This window comes from Oryzias latipes, chromosome 15 (genome assembly GCF_053564925.1).
Source record: "Oryzias latipes strain Hd-rR chromosome 15, Olatipes_Hd-rR_3.1".
In the NCBI taxonomy this organism is placed as follows: domain Eukaryota; kingdom Metazoa; phylum Chordata; class Actinopteri; order Beloniformes; family Adrianichthyidae; genus Oryzias; species Oryzias latipes.
In genome coordinates, this window is record NC_136251.1 from 32,253,053 (window position 1) to 32,267,541 (window position 14,489).

Below are 14,489 nucleotides of genomic sequence, written 5' to 3' on the forward strand. Positions count from 1 at the left end.
GCTGGCTCTTGGATGGATTTGGGTGAGTAGGGTTTGGGGTTCTTGTTGTAAAAATAGCGGTTCTTCGTCTGATCTTTTCTGCTTCTGGATGCCCCTGCACCACCGTGACGCAGGGTTCCTGGAACTGCTTTTCCCACAGCAGCTTGAACTTTGTCTGGTAACTTCACCATCGCAGGACATGAGTTTGTACACCTGTCTGTGAATCTCCGCCATGAAATCAATTTACACATCCCTGCTTTCCTCCAATAACATGACCAGTTTAACCTCCTTCCCCATGAAGACCCCGGGATGGCTGCAGCAAAGTTCACCCCCGGACTTCTGAGGCCGCCTCTGAAGAGCCGGGCGATCCGTGACCTGCCCTTAAGTACAATTTCCTGTGGAAAAAGAATTCCCTAATTTCTTCTAAGTCTGCCATTAGCTACCATAAGCATGACCGTCCCGTCACCTTTTGTTTGGGCTCCCTTGAAACCACTATCTATTAGGTGGCTCAAACCAAATCCCTGTAGCCTGACTTTAATAAGAGAACATTTTTGCTCCAATATTTTAACCTTGTTATCCAATATCCTGTCTTTCTGTGGCGTGTTTTCAGCGGGGCCAGCGCGCTGGAGCGTGCACTGCGCAGACCATGAACATTTGCAGTGTGAGCGCTCTGTGGATTCGTCTGAACAGAAACAGTTTGAATTTGGGCCGGTCTGTCCAGCGCCTGCAGCTCATCTGCGCAGGCCAAACATGCGTCTGCAGCTTTACGGGAAAGTTTCATTTTGGGTGTAATTGTTTCACTCCTGGGCAGGGATTTTGCACGTTAAGTTGCCTCATTGTTACTCGGCTCTAACGTCTCTCTTCTAGCTGACAGTCATAATTACTGCTGCAGCTACATGCAAATTGATTTGTGCACATTTTCCAAACTGTATTTGATTTGACGAACATCTCTGTGGCTCCTGGCTGAAAACCTTCCATGAAGGTAATTTTCTGGGAGTGGGAGATATTCAGCTTTCCTTTAACATTGATGGCAATGCATTTTTGCCTTTAAACAGCTTCATGAGTGCCTGGAATGAAAAATGTTTAATTGCAGAAAATGTGCAGAAGTGGAGTGGAGAATAACTCCGGGACAGGAAGGGTGGAGGCGCAACACTTTGCATTCAGAACGGCCATGGTCATGTTACCATCTCGTTTACTGTACTTCCCCATCCTGGGTAAGCTCTACCTCGTATCTGCTCTGTGTCTGAGCGTCGACTGCAATAGCAGAGGAAACAGTAACAAAGCTCAGTCCGAGGACACGGAGCTGGATCCTGAAATGGAAAACTGAAATGGGTAAAAGGGTCCGGAGCTGAAATGTTTTTAGGTGATAGCCCGAATAAGAAAGGAACTTTGTTGGGTTTCTCATTGAGAGTCACCAGCAGGGCTCATTGTGATAAGGAAATACGTCTGACGTTACCTGATCTGGTATAATGTGGACCAATTACCACTCCATTGCACTTCATTACAGGACTGTAACAGGGCCGGGGGTCAGAGCTTGAGATGGAAAATGGAGGCGTCATTGATAATATGATAAAAACTGACAGTGAGAGGCCCCTCCAACAAATTATTGAAATTTACAGTTGATAGGGAAACACTATAACCCCATTTGGTGGACAGCTGGCAAGCACTTGTACAAAGCAGGTCTTCCAGGACAATGAAAGGCTTATGGAGAGCAAGAAATCCAAAACTATCAGGGAATAGTTTCAGGCTGCCTCTCAGGGGTTCATGTATTTGACCCCAAAATCACTCAAACCACACTTTAAAACATGGAATAGGCAGAATCTCAGGGAAATGACAGTAAAGTTCTGCTATAAATATCTAAAAAATAAAAAAACAATTTTCTTTTTGGAGCAGGAGAGCGGAGAAGAGCAGATGCCGACGAGATCCATGTCTGTGTTTGTTCCGTCCAATCAGGATCCCCTGAACAAATAAATGAAACAAACTGGAGCCAGACATGCATTTTCAATCCATCAAGGTAATCAGATTCTGTTTACTTCAAGAGGAACTCTTCTAAAATGTTATTAAAAACTTAAATGGAGTTTAGGCGTGGAATAACGAGGCACATGAAATCATGAGCAAACAGCCGGATAAGATTCCAATTACTATTAAACAAGCGCCGCACGGACTATAAAGAGGCGCTTCTCCGGACGGCCTCCGTTGGAGAAAAGGACGTTTTTACAAAGGCGGGAAAACTTTCTTCCTTTGTCAATTACTCAGAGATCCATTTCCAGCGTTCAGGTTCATACGGAGGTGATCCTGTCCGGTTTACAGTTTTACAGTGTTTGAATGATGTTTAAAGACTTCAAAGCTCTTGTTTGAATCCATCACCGCCACCTCTCTGCAGCGTCTTCTGAACTCTCCGAGTCCTCACCTTCTGTGACGGAAACATCCTTTCTCAATCATTCAGACCAATCGGGTTCATCTCTGCTTTCTAAATAGGCAGAATACCAACCTATCAGGCGCCCATCACCAGCCGCTATTCAAACATCGTCTCGCCTTCGTCTCCAGTCTTCACACGTCTGAATTCACTGCTGCACGATAAGACGGTCAATTTGGGCGTCAACTTTGGCTAAAGTAATCCCACTGTCCCTCAGATAAGTCTGACTTTATTTATTTCTATGAGGTCTACTCAGAGATAATGCTCTCATTTTGCAGAGGAGTTTGCTGGCTGCCCTCATTGAACAGTAAATGTGACAGATTGTGGCTTCATTAGGATTCATCAGGCTGACAAAGATGAACTCATGAGACGAATGAACAAAACTGGGAATCAGCCTGGAGCACCTCCCAGAACCTAATCGAGAACAAAAGAGGCACACAAACAAAACCAGAGAAATCAGAGACGGAACAGCGAAAAACGCCAAAAAGAACATTTGTAAAACAGCAAAATCAACAATTTACCAAAACTGAGTCAAAGTTTCTTTTTTGAAAAACTTATTTTCCGGATTTTCTGTGGAAACACCAGAGTCTGGACTTCCCACTGATCTGAAGTCTGTCATCAGTTTCAGCCTTTTTTTAAAAACTAACCAAGCCTCGGTTGTACCAGATGCAGCCGCAGATGCAGCCGCAGCCGCAGCCAAACAGCAGCAGCAGTCCAGTATGCATCCTTTAACGAGTTGAGAAGATCCAGTAAAAGAAGCTGCTGGAACTTCCTGAAGAGCCTCCTTCATTTCAGGATCAGCATTAACTCTGCGTTTCTTCAGGAATATTTATGAAGCTGCTCCTCTGTGAAGTTCTGCTCCGTATCCTTCTGTCTTAGTTAGTTTGTTCAACCAAGCAGCTTCCAGAGTGACCTCTGACCTCCCAGCTGATCCTCTGTGAACTTTTTAAACCCCGTGAATGAAACAGAAGCTGGAAAAGGACTGAAAACCAGACAGAGACTGAAATGTAGCTTCAAGCTGAAGGAAAAATGAGTTCTAAGGGACTAAAAGCTGCTGACGACTGTCAGTTCATCGCTGCTCCTCCTGCTCCTCAGAGACGCTGAGGGCTTTAAGGAACATCAGGAATATTTGGTGACATTTCTGTGATAATGGCAGGAACTGGAGGGTGGCAGCTGAGCAAAGGTCATGAACTATGTGAAAGAATAAAAACAGAAGATATGGATGATTAAATGTGTGTGTGAGGAGGACAATACCGACGTTGGAGCAGCTCAGGGTGGCGTCTCCTTCAGTCTGATCCATTGAGGCGATTTGTTCACTTAGATCTTGTCTTTTCTGAAGTTTCTCAAACTCTGGCTAAGAATTCACAAACTTCATCCACAAAAAGAGTCTTCTAAAGCTGTTTGACAGTCAAAACTCAGAGTTTGTTATTACCAGGAGCTGCAGGAAGCAGGAGGAGCCTGCAGTTCCCCAACGTGACACAGGAGGTCAGATTTGAGCTATAAATTCTGTGGTGACCCCACAGCTGCTGTGATCCACTTCATCTGGTCCCGGAGGCCCAGGTCTGAGGATGTCTGCTGATGGAGAATGGAAAGGTACGCATAGAAACGCCTGGCATAGAAACGCCTGGCATAGAAACGCCTCAAGGATCTCAAGTCTGAGCAAATCTTTTTTTAAATTGTAAAACATCAAAATGGCTGCACAGGACACAGACATGCTCCTCTTTAAAACCTGAATCTAAAGGATTTTTGGAAAACGTCCTTCGTTCTTTGTGTTCAGACACGCCTGCAGTCCAAACGCTGCTGTTTTACTGACTGACTTGTGTTAAATTATTGCATTTAATTATAGAAATACTGCATTCATATAAACACAGAGTGTTTGCACTAAGGAGAAAAGCTGATTTCACAGAAAAACGAGCTTTTGTAAATTGCTAAAGGAATCTCAGACGTGACGTCCGTTTTCCTGATAAGCCAAGCGGCTCGCCTCAAAGCTAATTGTTTTTGTTGGACAAACAGTAACCAGACCAAAAGTAATAAGTTCATTCATGTCTGCTATGTTGTGGAAATGGATTCTGATGAGTGTCACATAATGAGAGCGCAGCGGTTGGAAGGAACTTCCCGCCGACTCGGCAGCGTGGATGGACGCTGCCTTCCTGTCTTCTGCAGGTCTGAGACGATAAGATCCCTAAAGATCCCAAGTTTTTTTCTGTAGCAGCTCCTTGAAGCTCCTCCAAACACAATGATGGAGATTAGCATCGCGGTGGCGAGTTCACACACAGCAGACGCTCTTCGCTTCGCCAAACTTTTCACTCCGATCTGTAACTTCCAGCGAATGGCACGGAGAAGACGTGGGTCCAGACAGGCGAGCGTTCCACTCCCCACTTTTTAACAAGCATAGTAATACATCAGTCAAAAGCAATAATTTTACTATTAATGAAATTCCAATTTGCCTTCAGTGCATTTCACGTTGACATTTTCCACATTGCAACAGTGCTTTGATAAAGTTTTTAAAATGCAAAAACGCATCTAAGAGGCTAAAGAGCAGGCCGGGTGTCAGCGCGCCTGGCAGAGGACTATGGTACTTCATTTTTATCGCCGGCCGCCTCGGGCCCAGGAAGCCTGAATGTTAACATTGGCTCCATTTTCATTATCATCACATGATTATGGATTTTACTGCATTTAGCTGATAATACAACTGGGAGCTCACCTTAAAAGAAGTCGCTCGGAGGTTTCATTTCTGCCCAAATGAAATTTTCATTTGACAAACAAGTCTAATTAGGCTGCACTTCTTGTTCAGTGTCAGTCTGTTTTCTGATTGAACTTAGACCAATTTGCTGCCACTAAATGAGTTTGAATAATTTCCATCCTGAATGTCTGGGGGACATTAGCTTTAGGAGTGCTAAGTAGCAGCATCCTTTTTGAAGTTGCTGATGATTTGATGCCACCCCTGTCTACCTGTCCGCGCCGCCGCTTACTTCAAAGTTGGCGGCGGAAAAGGCGTCTCTGCGCGGCGTTCCCGGGAGTACAATGACAACCTGAAAGTGTTTTGGCCGGGGTCTGCCAGGCAAAGTGAAAATGACTTTAATAAGTGTGTAATACACTCGGTTAGCTTCAATGCTCCGTGCTGCTCGGCTTTATGTCTTTCATGTGTCCGTGTTTATTGGAGAGAATGAGCAGATGTGTTTCTGCTCAGCCTGTACGACTAATAACTAATACTTTTCTATCAGTTTCATTAAAGCTGCTAATTACAAATGAAGAGGAATTATGAGGGCAGCTGCGGCGCGACTCTGATAAAAAGAGTTTAACCTGCTGAACAAGTTCCGGCCGCTCAACAGAAAGGATGTCATTTACATTGTTGTTCAAATGTGGTGTTTATGTCCTGCAGAAACGGATTATGTACATGGGTGTGACGCTGCAGCTGCAAGGCCGGACGCTGCAGGCTGCTGCACATGCAGCAAAAGCCTTTCTGCCAAATGCACTCTGGAGATGACCGCTAATCTCACCAACAGCTAATCCAGTCATCCTCCAAATAAATAAACAGCAAAGTGAAGTAGAGAAAAACCCAGGCAGGGTCTGAAACCAGCGCATTCTGACAATGTCATTAAGGAACGGCTTCAAAATGTCAATGTGGGGATAAAAAAGAAGAACTCTGTGAGGGCTGCATGTCAGTTAAGGAATTACATTTCATTATGGAACCCAGGAAAACGTCTGCTTCTGACCGGAGAGCAGGGATGTAAACGCAGGTGATCTTCAACCAACAGGATCCTCTCCTGCGTAGAGCAGAGATGTGGTAAAGAAGAGGCGGCCAGACCGCTGATCATTGCTCACGGCTGAAAAACTCAGCTTCAACTGGAAAAGAAGAACAAAAGCCGCCGAAAGGCAGAAAAGGGTTCTGCTGTTCCCAGGAAGACTACAAACATGGAGGAGAAGGAGACCAAAGCGACAGACGGACTTCTGCACATCTGCAGGCTTTCCGTCCAAAGACGGCGCCGATTTATGCAACGAAGCTGTAAGTGACACGAAAACCAGAGGAACCCTTTAGAAACAGACAGAAAGTCAGAAAACTGTAGAATCACAGCAGCACAGCTGCTTCAGTTTCTGTTGTTATGGTAACACATCTTCATGTTTCTCTTCTAAGATTTACAGAAAAATTTAAAAGAAAGATTTTCCTGGAAAATGTTTGAAGAATTTTTTGTCAAATAATCTTTGTGTCCTTTCAAAAGTGCGACCTTTGTCGTCGTTGCAGTGACACAAATGTTACTTTACAACTTGACATCAAATGCAATCCTTTTAAAAGGATTTCTTCATTAAGAGCTTCAGTTTTATCAGCAGCTGGAAAGGCGTTCATTTCCGTTGCCATGGTAACGTGTTAAGGATGGATCTGAGTGTCAGAGAAGCCTGACGTCTGCAGTGATGAAGACCTCAGCAGCAGCGTGAAGACATCCCTCTTGTGAAAATGTTGGTGCTAAAAACGGGATGTCACGTCCCAGAGCTTTACAGACCAACACTGTAGCCCCCCCCACCGATAAAACAAGGCATATTCAACAATACCTCAACGTTCATAAATAGCATTTTGATGCTTTTTGTCTGTTTCGGAGGTAAAGTTAGCTTTTGCAGCTTGATTTGTTTGAATGTTTGCACAACATCATGATTCCCCCCATGTCATCCCATCAGAGGTCAAAGGTGAAGCTCTCGTCTCTTGACAGGTAATTACAGAAGATGGCTGTCACCTTGGCTCATAAACGGCAGTGCAGACAAAAAGTTTTGGGAGTCGCTGGAAGAAGTTGGAGATGGTTTGTTGTCTCCCTGGACGAGGTTTCCTGAAGATTATCGCCCCTCAGCCGGCTGCAGCAAAGCAAACAGCGATAAGGTGAAAATCTGATGTGCGTATCTGCATTCCGGCTGGATCTGTGTCCGTAAAAAAGCTGCTTAGCTTTGGCAGCTTCTGCTTCAGAGGCAGGAACTGCCGGCCCAGGCCTCCTCACAAACAATGGAAACGCCTTTTTCCCACAGCGCTTATTAGAAAAGGTGGCGTGTTATTGCTGCTGAGAGTTTGTTCAGCTTACATAAATATCCAAAGTGGGCGTCTCCTCAGATCTCAGGTGAGTGGCAGGTGGCAGCTCCAGGCTGCAGCAGAGCGTTTGTTGGTTTAAGCGTGTTTCCTCTCTTTGAGTGACTGATCTGTGAAGGCACACATGAAGGCCTCCTTCAGCCGTGTAGACACAGCACTTCCATGGAGCACACAGCAAAGCCGCCCCCTCCCCGAAACCTTCAACTGTGAGGGTGGGGGGCACAGGGGGAGGATGGGGGAGTCAAACAAATGCTGGAGAGTTTGCCCACACCAACAAGCGCCTATCTCATTAACAAACCGCTGAAATAAAAGAGCGCTTTTTTGGCTCACAGCTATAAAAAAATTATCATAGTGATGATGTTCCTCAGCCGTCAACAGAGCCGCGATAACGTTGTTTGATGATGACTTTCCCATGAATGTTAAGCAGCCGCCGCGGCGGAGGAAAGGAGCTTATCAGCGCCTAATGCCCATCTCTAATTCCTGCCCTTCTTGAACTAGCCATTTTCTAACAGCGTTAACTGTCAAATTTACATCCCGTCTTAATGCCACTAAAGAGGACGAGGATGAAGAGTAAATGACAGCAGTGTAATGAGGAAGGTGAGGCATTCCTTCCACTTTCTCAGAGGAGACTTTCCACAATGCGGGGGCTCCCCCGCCTAATGGAGAGGTTACCTGTGAACCGAGGTTCAGAGGAGCTTGATTAGTTACAGACTTTGTCAGACACAGGAAAGCAGAAACAGCAGAAAGGTTCAGTAAGTGAAGAGACGACAGAACAACCGTTTCCCCGCTGGATCCACCATTCCGGTCGTCACGCGGCTGAAACTGCAGAGCAGGACGTTTGATTCGTTTCTAGAATATCTTTTACAGGATTGGAGGTTCTCCTCTGCTGCTTCAGAAGTCAAACTGGAAGAAACTGAAGACAGAAACACTTCAAATCCTCGTTTGGGAAAATCAATTTATAATTTTAAGGATTAAAAGAAATAAAGGAAAGACTCAGACAAAAGGAGGAATCTGAAAGGTAAAAGACACATTTAGAGGTTTCTGAGAATGGATGTTGTCTGCATTTCCACCAGCTTCATCCCTTCAACAGGCTGTTCTGCCCATCAGACCCGTCACAACATTACATTCAGGATCCGCCATTTCCACAGGGCTTATCTGCAGAATGACCACTTTAATGACTTATTTTTCACATTTGCATTTTGTGCATTTAGGCAATTAAAAGCAGAACAACCTCAGGAAACAATCAGTCAAATGTAGAAATGAGAAAATGACCAGGAGAGAATAAAGGAACGAGGCCACAGACCTATTTGCATTAAAGATGCTCACGGATGAATCACTCCCATAAAAATTATTCTGGTATTTCTGAACTAAAAGTTTTTTCTCTTTGTAATTTCAGATTAAAATCTCCAAACCCAGATCCTGATCAGGAAACGTCATTAGAGCAAAATATAACTCTTTCTATCAATACATAAACCTTTCTGGAATTGATCAAAACCATGGAAAGCGCATTAACAAACATCACTATTCTAGAAAAATAATTATTCAAGATTCAGTTTTAATTCTTCGATAGAAAACTGTGACATCAACACAGAAGAGAGGCTGTTCGTTCCGTCTGCGCTGCTGTAATGGACCGTGGGGGATCGTATGAATATGTAGTCCATTTCATCCGAGGGGTCGGACTCTGGTGGAGCGGGCCAGCACAGATGAAATCTGCGCTGGCCTGATTGGACCACATAAAGATTCAAACTGAGCTCATTTCATGCTGATCTGGTCGCCTCCAGTGAAACCATCCAAAAGCCGAGCAGCTATAATGATCTGCACAGACAACACAGAGACGTGGGAATTACGGTGAAGGGCCTTCTTACCTTTGAGAGGAAATATTTCAATTTAAATGTATCGCTTCATCAAGATAAGGCCCTCCTGCTTTGGAGCTGCAGATTACACCAATTAGATAGCAAATACGTCGAACTAACTGCAAATGAACAAATGTGTTATGCCTCACTTATCTGACTACAGTGCTGATAAACATGTCAGTTTCCCTGAAATGACTTTACTGAGACCCAATCAAGCCGAAAATCTGCTCCAGATCAGAGGCGGATTCCCCTTTTCTTTTGTTTTTTCAGCAGAGTTTTAATCAAACAGAAGGAAGTACGCTCAGCAGTTTGGCCACGCCCACCCATTCACCTGAATAGAGCATTTTCTGACGGTTTATTCAAATGAAGGTATTGATAGAATTTAATTACAGCATTTCTGAGAATCTTTGCCTTTTTTCTCGAATCTTGGCCTTTTTGCCATCCGTCCATCCACTCATTCCTGTGCAGCGTTGCTGGAGCCTATCCAGCTTCTGGATGGTGCAGGTGAGGTTGATCCAGGTGAGGTTGATCCTGTCTGTGATCAACCAGCTGCCTCTGGCTAGGACTGGGTTGATAAAAATCAATAATTGAGCCATAAAAGTAGAGATCGATCTTTGAGGCCTGTCCTTTTCCAGTGACCTAACGCATAACAGAAGCAAAAGCTAACGTCTGCTAGCTTGGTGCTAACGTATAATGGAATTTCCCACAGGATGGCTAATGCTAACGCTCGGTTGATCTAAACATACACTGCTGACTTTTGGACTCACAGGCAGGAATTTTCCAAAGTCTTTTGTGGAAATATTTTTTAAAGAAACCATTTGTGGTCTAAAGCACCGTTTTTTGCTCAAATCCTCTGGAATAAAGTGTAATGCTATAATGAGAGCTCCACCTAGTGGCCAGACTAAAACGCCCTCAGGAGAGGCGGAACATTTATATTTGTCGGTTTAGAGCAGTGTTTTTCAACCAGTGTGCCGCAGCACACTAGTGTGCCGTGGGAGATGGTCAAGTGCGCCGTGGGAAATTGCCCTCATTAATCATTAACTGCTCTAACAACATTTTCCATCTCCAGGAGATCAGCTCTGTGTTCATCCAAACAGGCCCTGATAAAACACTGAGTAATTAGGAATATAAAAGATCTTAAAATTACTTTTTCTTTGTGTTTATTTAATTCTATTAAAGACATTTTGATAAGAATGACGGTACTGCGGTTTACCTGCAGCTATAGCAGTTTGCGGAAAAGTCCCGCCCCTTTAACTGTCTCCGCCGATCATTCTTGAAGGCTTAATCACATGTCATCAGTCTGACCAATCAGAAGTGCTTAAAGTCTTCACTTCATTGTTCTCAATTCTGCTGATAAAGTCTCTCAGTTCCTACAAAAATACCAGCTAAAGCTCGTCTTTAGCGGTGTAGCTTTCTACAGAGTCCGCTGTCAGACCGTGGAACAAGTAAACAATACAATGAAGCTCAGGGACACTAGTCTATCTGCCCTTTTTCGGCCGTTTTCACACTACATCTCCCATGATGCATTGGCTTAAAGGGACAGCGCATAATGAGTCGACCTTGTGAAACGTCTTGAAACCACAACAAAGAAACAGTTTCTAAATTTTCTAATTTAACTTTTATTTCATCTCTTAGAAAAAACAGCTGCAACTTCCTGCTTTTTCTGCCACAATTATCACAAAAATCCACATGAGATTGTGGCAGGGGGGGGGTGGCTGTCGATCAATACAGACCATGAATTTCTGCTTTTTTTGGGGGGGGGGGGGATGCTGGTGTGCCGCGGGATTTTTGTCATGGTTAAAGTGTGCCGTGGCTCAATAAAGGTTGAAAAACACTGGTTTAGAGCCTTCATTATGTTAATGGTCTGCAGGTTTTCTCCGTTTGAGAAACCAAGTAAGACTGAATGGTGTTAACAATCTCATTGGTTTATTATGTCGCTAATAAACTGATACAGTAGTGAACGGTATCAGATGAATATGAATATCTTTGTAGATTATTATGTATTTCCATACAAAACCGACTAAACGTGTAAATTGTGTCAATTCCAAACCGAATCCAGTGGCTCAAAAGAATCGACCCGGGCTCTGCTGAATCGATTCTGGAAATGATTGCTGATACTCAGCCATACTTCTGACTGTCCCAGGACGTCCAGGACCTTCTGGAGGACGGGACAGATCCTCTTGTCTCGTGCAAAAACCTTTTTTGAGTTGGTTTTCTGCGAGTTTGTCTCCATCTGACATTCTCCTGGTCATCTAACAAAATACTGATTCTAGATCGACTGATGACCCTAAAGCACATTTAGACCTGTGTGTCTGTGTTATGGGATGTTTGGTCATGTGCTTATAGTAAACAGGATTCATGTTTTCCCTGCAAAATACAGCAAATAAATGAATAGTTTTTAGGCCTAAACATGAAGGTTACTGTTTTGTATTTCCACTTTTAAGTCAAACACAAATTTCTTAAAGCACTCAAGCCTGGAACAGAATATTGATGGTTTTCTTCTTTTATTTTTATGTGCTTGTTTATTAAAATTGAACATTTTTCCGGTACATTGGATGAAGGATTCCAGCAGTCACCGTTCTGAATGTGAAGTTATGAAGTTTGTGCCTTAAAAACAGCCCAAATGTCCATTTTCAGGGGTAATACTAGAGCCAAACATGAAATAACTGAACCAACTACAGTAACAAATGAATTCTGACATTATTGTTATGATTATCTTAGCACAGCGTCAGTAATCCTTTCGGCATTTCCGTGCACTTTAAGTGACTGCAGATGTCTTTGGAATAAAGTTTTTATTTAGCAGGATTGTTCAGCTAAAGACCACCAAACCAGCCAACCGGCAGCATCAGCTCTGCCTGTGGGCTCCATAAATTTGACAGAGGAGTGTTGATGAATCTCATCAGTTTAATGTGTTTATGCTCGCTAAGCCCTAAAAGCTTATTACTGTTCAATGGAGTGCTGCAAAGTTACCTCATTTCCCGCCGTCGTCTCTCAGCGCAGCGGCTTCTCTGGGCCCTTCTGCCAACATGGACTCCAACAACCCTGCCGCCTGTGGAACACCAGGCACGCCGTGTCGCTCTGATTTGTGTCATCGGGCAGAGAATGGGCTCTGACAGAAATACAAGGCGTGCAGATTGGAAGGTTTCCCTTTTTTCCACCTTAAATTCAACCCCTGACAGTCTTCCTCCACATTGATCCCCTTTTCCTCAGTAAGTACTTCAGTCTTATCTTCTCTGCCTCCACCTTAACCGTCTCCCATTCCACCCAGCCGCCTGTCTGACAGCGAGCGCCCAGCATTAATTAAAATGTCATGGCTCCAAATCAATGTGGGGAAACAGTTCAAACCCAGCCCAACGCCACTGCTGTGATAAGTGCTTTTGGGGTGACAGGTGAGTCCAAAGACGGAGACGCCACAGAACGCCGTGACAGAGAGCACGCAACATTAAAATGGATGACCCCCCCGTGTGTTACTCCACTGCTCACAATTGAAAATTATCCACACTGCCATGAAGTGCTCTGACAGATCCACGAGTCAGCAGCCGCTGGCCCGGAGGCCGGAACCGCTCTGCGCCGCGTCCCAGAAGCACGAACCTGCCGAACACGCCAGTACCTGGTCCCTGCAGGCCCCTCGTGGTAATGCAGCTCATCTTTTACTGACCAGATGACCCGAGTCACACATGAGCCACAGAAACGTTAGCAAAGCCGGAACGGCGGAGGTTCTGCTTGGTGCTGAACTTGGCGTTTGCAGAGGCACAGCTCAGGACACGGACAGAATGTGACAAATTCTGTCAAAGTAAATATGCTTTAATAAATGAATTAGCTTCATAAATAATGGCTGTAATGACATTTTAGGGGACAATAAGCCTAAGCGTTGTCAGGAAATAGTTGATGTATGAGTTTCATGCCTCAGCGCTTCCTCAAAATGAATAGGCTTGGGAAGATAGCAGGGGCCTGCAACCAGCCTATTTCCTCAAATTATCTACTTGTTGTCAATTTGCACAGTGGAATTACACATGCAAATTGGACTGCCTGCACAAACACCACTTGGAGATGATAAAAACAAATTAACAAAGGCTATAGAAGGGGGATTTATTTCACTGGCTAACCCGGGTCAAGCAATACATGTATTTTACGATTGTGTGTACCCAATTTTGGTGTAATTATATCAGCAAATTATTCTTTGTAATCTTATTATTTTTCCCCAACCTTCTCCTTACACACATAATTACCTTCCCGCGTCTCCTCGCCAAACCTCCGCTCGCCTCTGCACCGCGCCGACCCACTTTAATCTGATTGGGGGTCAGTTTTCTCACCTCTCAGCAGCAGAAACTCAAACGGAGGGGAAAGGTCAGCAGTTTAGTAACACTGTTTAGTGCAACCGCTCGGCAACGGAGCCGAGGAGTGAAGGCAGCCCAAGCCGCGGCGTTAAAGCATATATAATCACCTCTTAACATCATCCCTCATACTGGGAAGGAAATGAAGAGTCCTAGACCTCCATGTTTGCTATTAGATATCTCATTTACTTTGTACACACAGTGCTAATCTCTGCTAATGAATTCTGCCACACCAGCCAGATCCAGATGACTTTAAATTATTACCACTCACACAGATACGCCTTTCCTCATTTGAGGCTCAATCTGGCTGGCTGGCAAAAACAGTCTGTCACAGTAAGATACTAATAATTAGGGTTTTAAGATGATTAGTTTATCTCTCTGCTCTTACAGTCCTGCCTCTTTCCCAGCACGGCCAAAACTTAATACGAGGCTCTAAGTTTTAAAAAGCCAACTCCAAATTACCAAGAAATGACAGAAATAATGAACTGGAGGACGTGCCAGGAGCAGGGAGGAGGGAAAGCGGGGCAGGAAGACGCTGGGCAACAAAGCTGGGGCATCAATTCATGTGTGAAATAGAACACAAAGGCTGCTAATCAATAAAAACAAGAGTAGAACCAAAACAGCGTTAACCAGGCTTTGTGACTCTCATTTACATCCAATCTCTGATGTGCTCATGAACTTGTCACGCGCTGTAATTAAAGTCCCAGTGAAGCTGCGGCCTGTCAACCACTGCAGGAGATACCGTGGTCACATGACTGGCGTGGCGTTCACAGAGCATTATCACACAACTTTCAAAACAAAGACAGCAACTTTTCACACACAGAAACCAAAATCTGCAG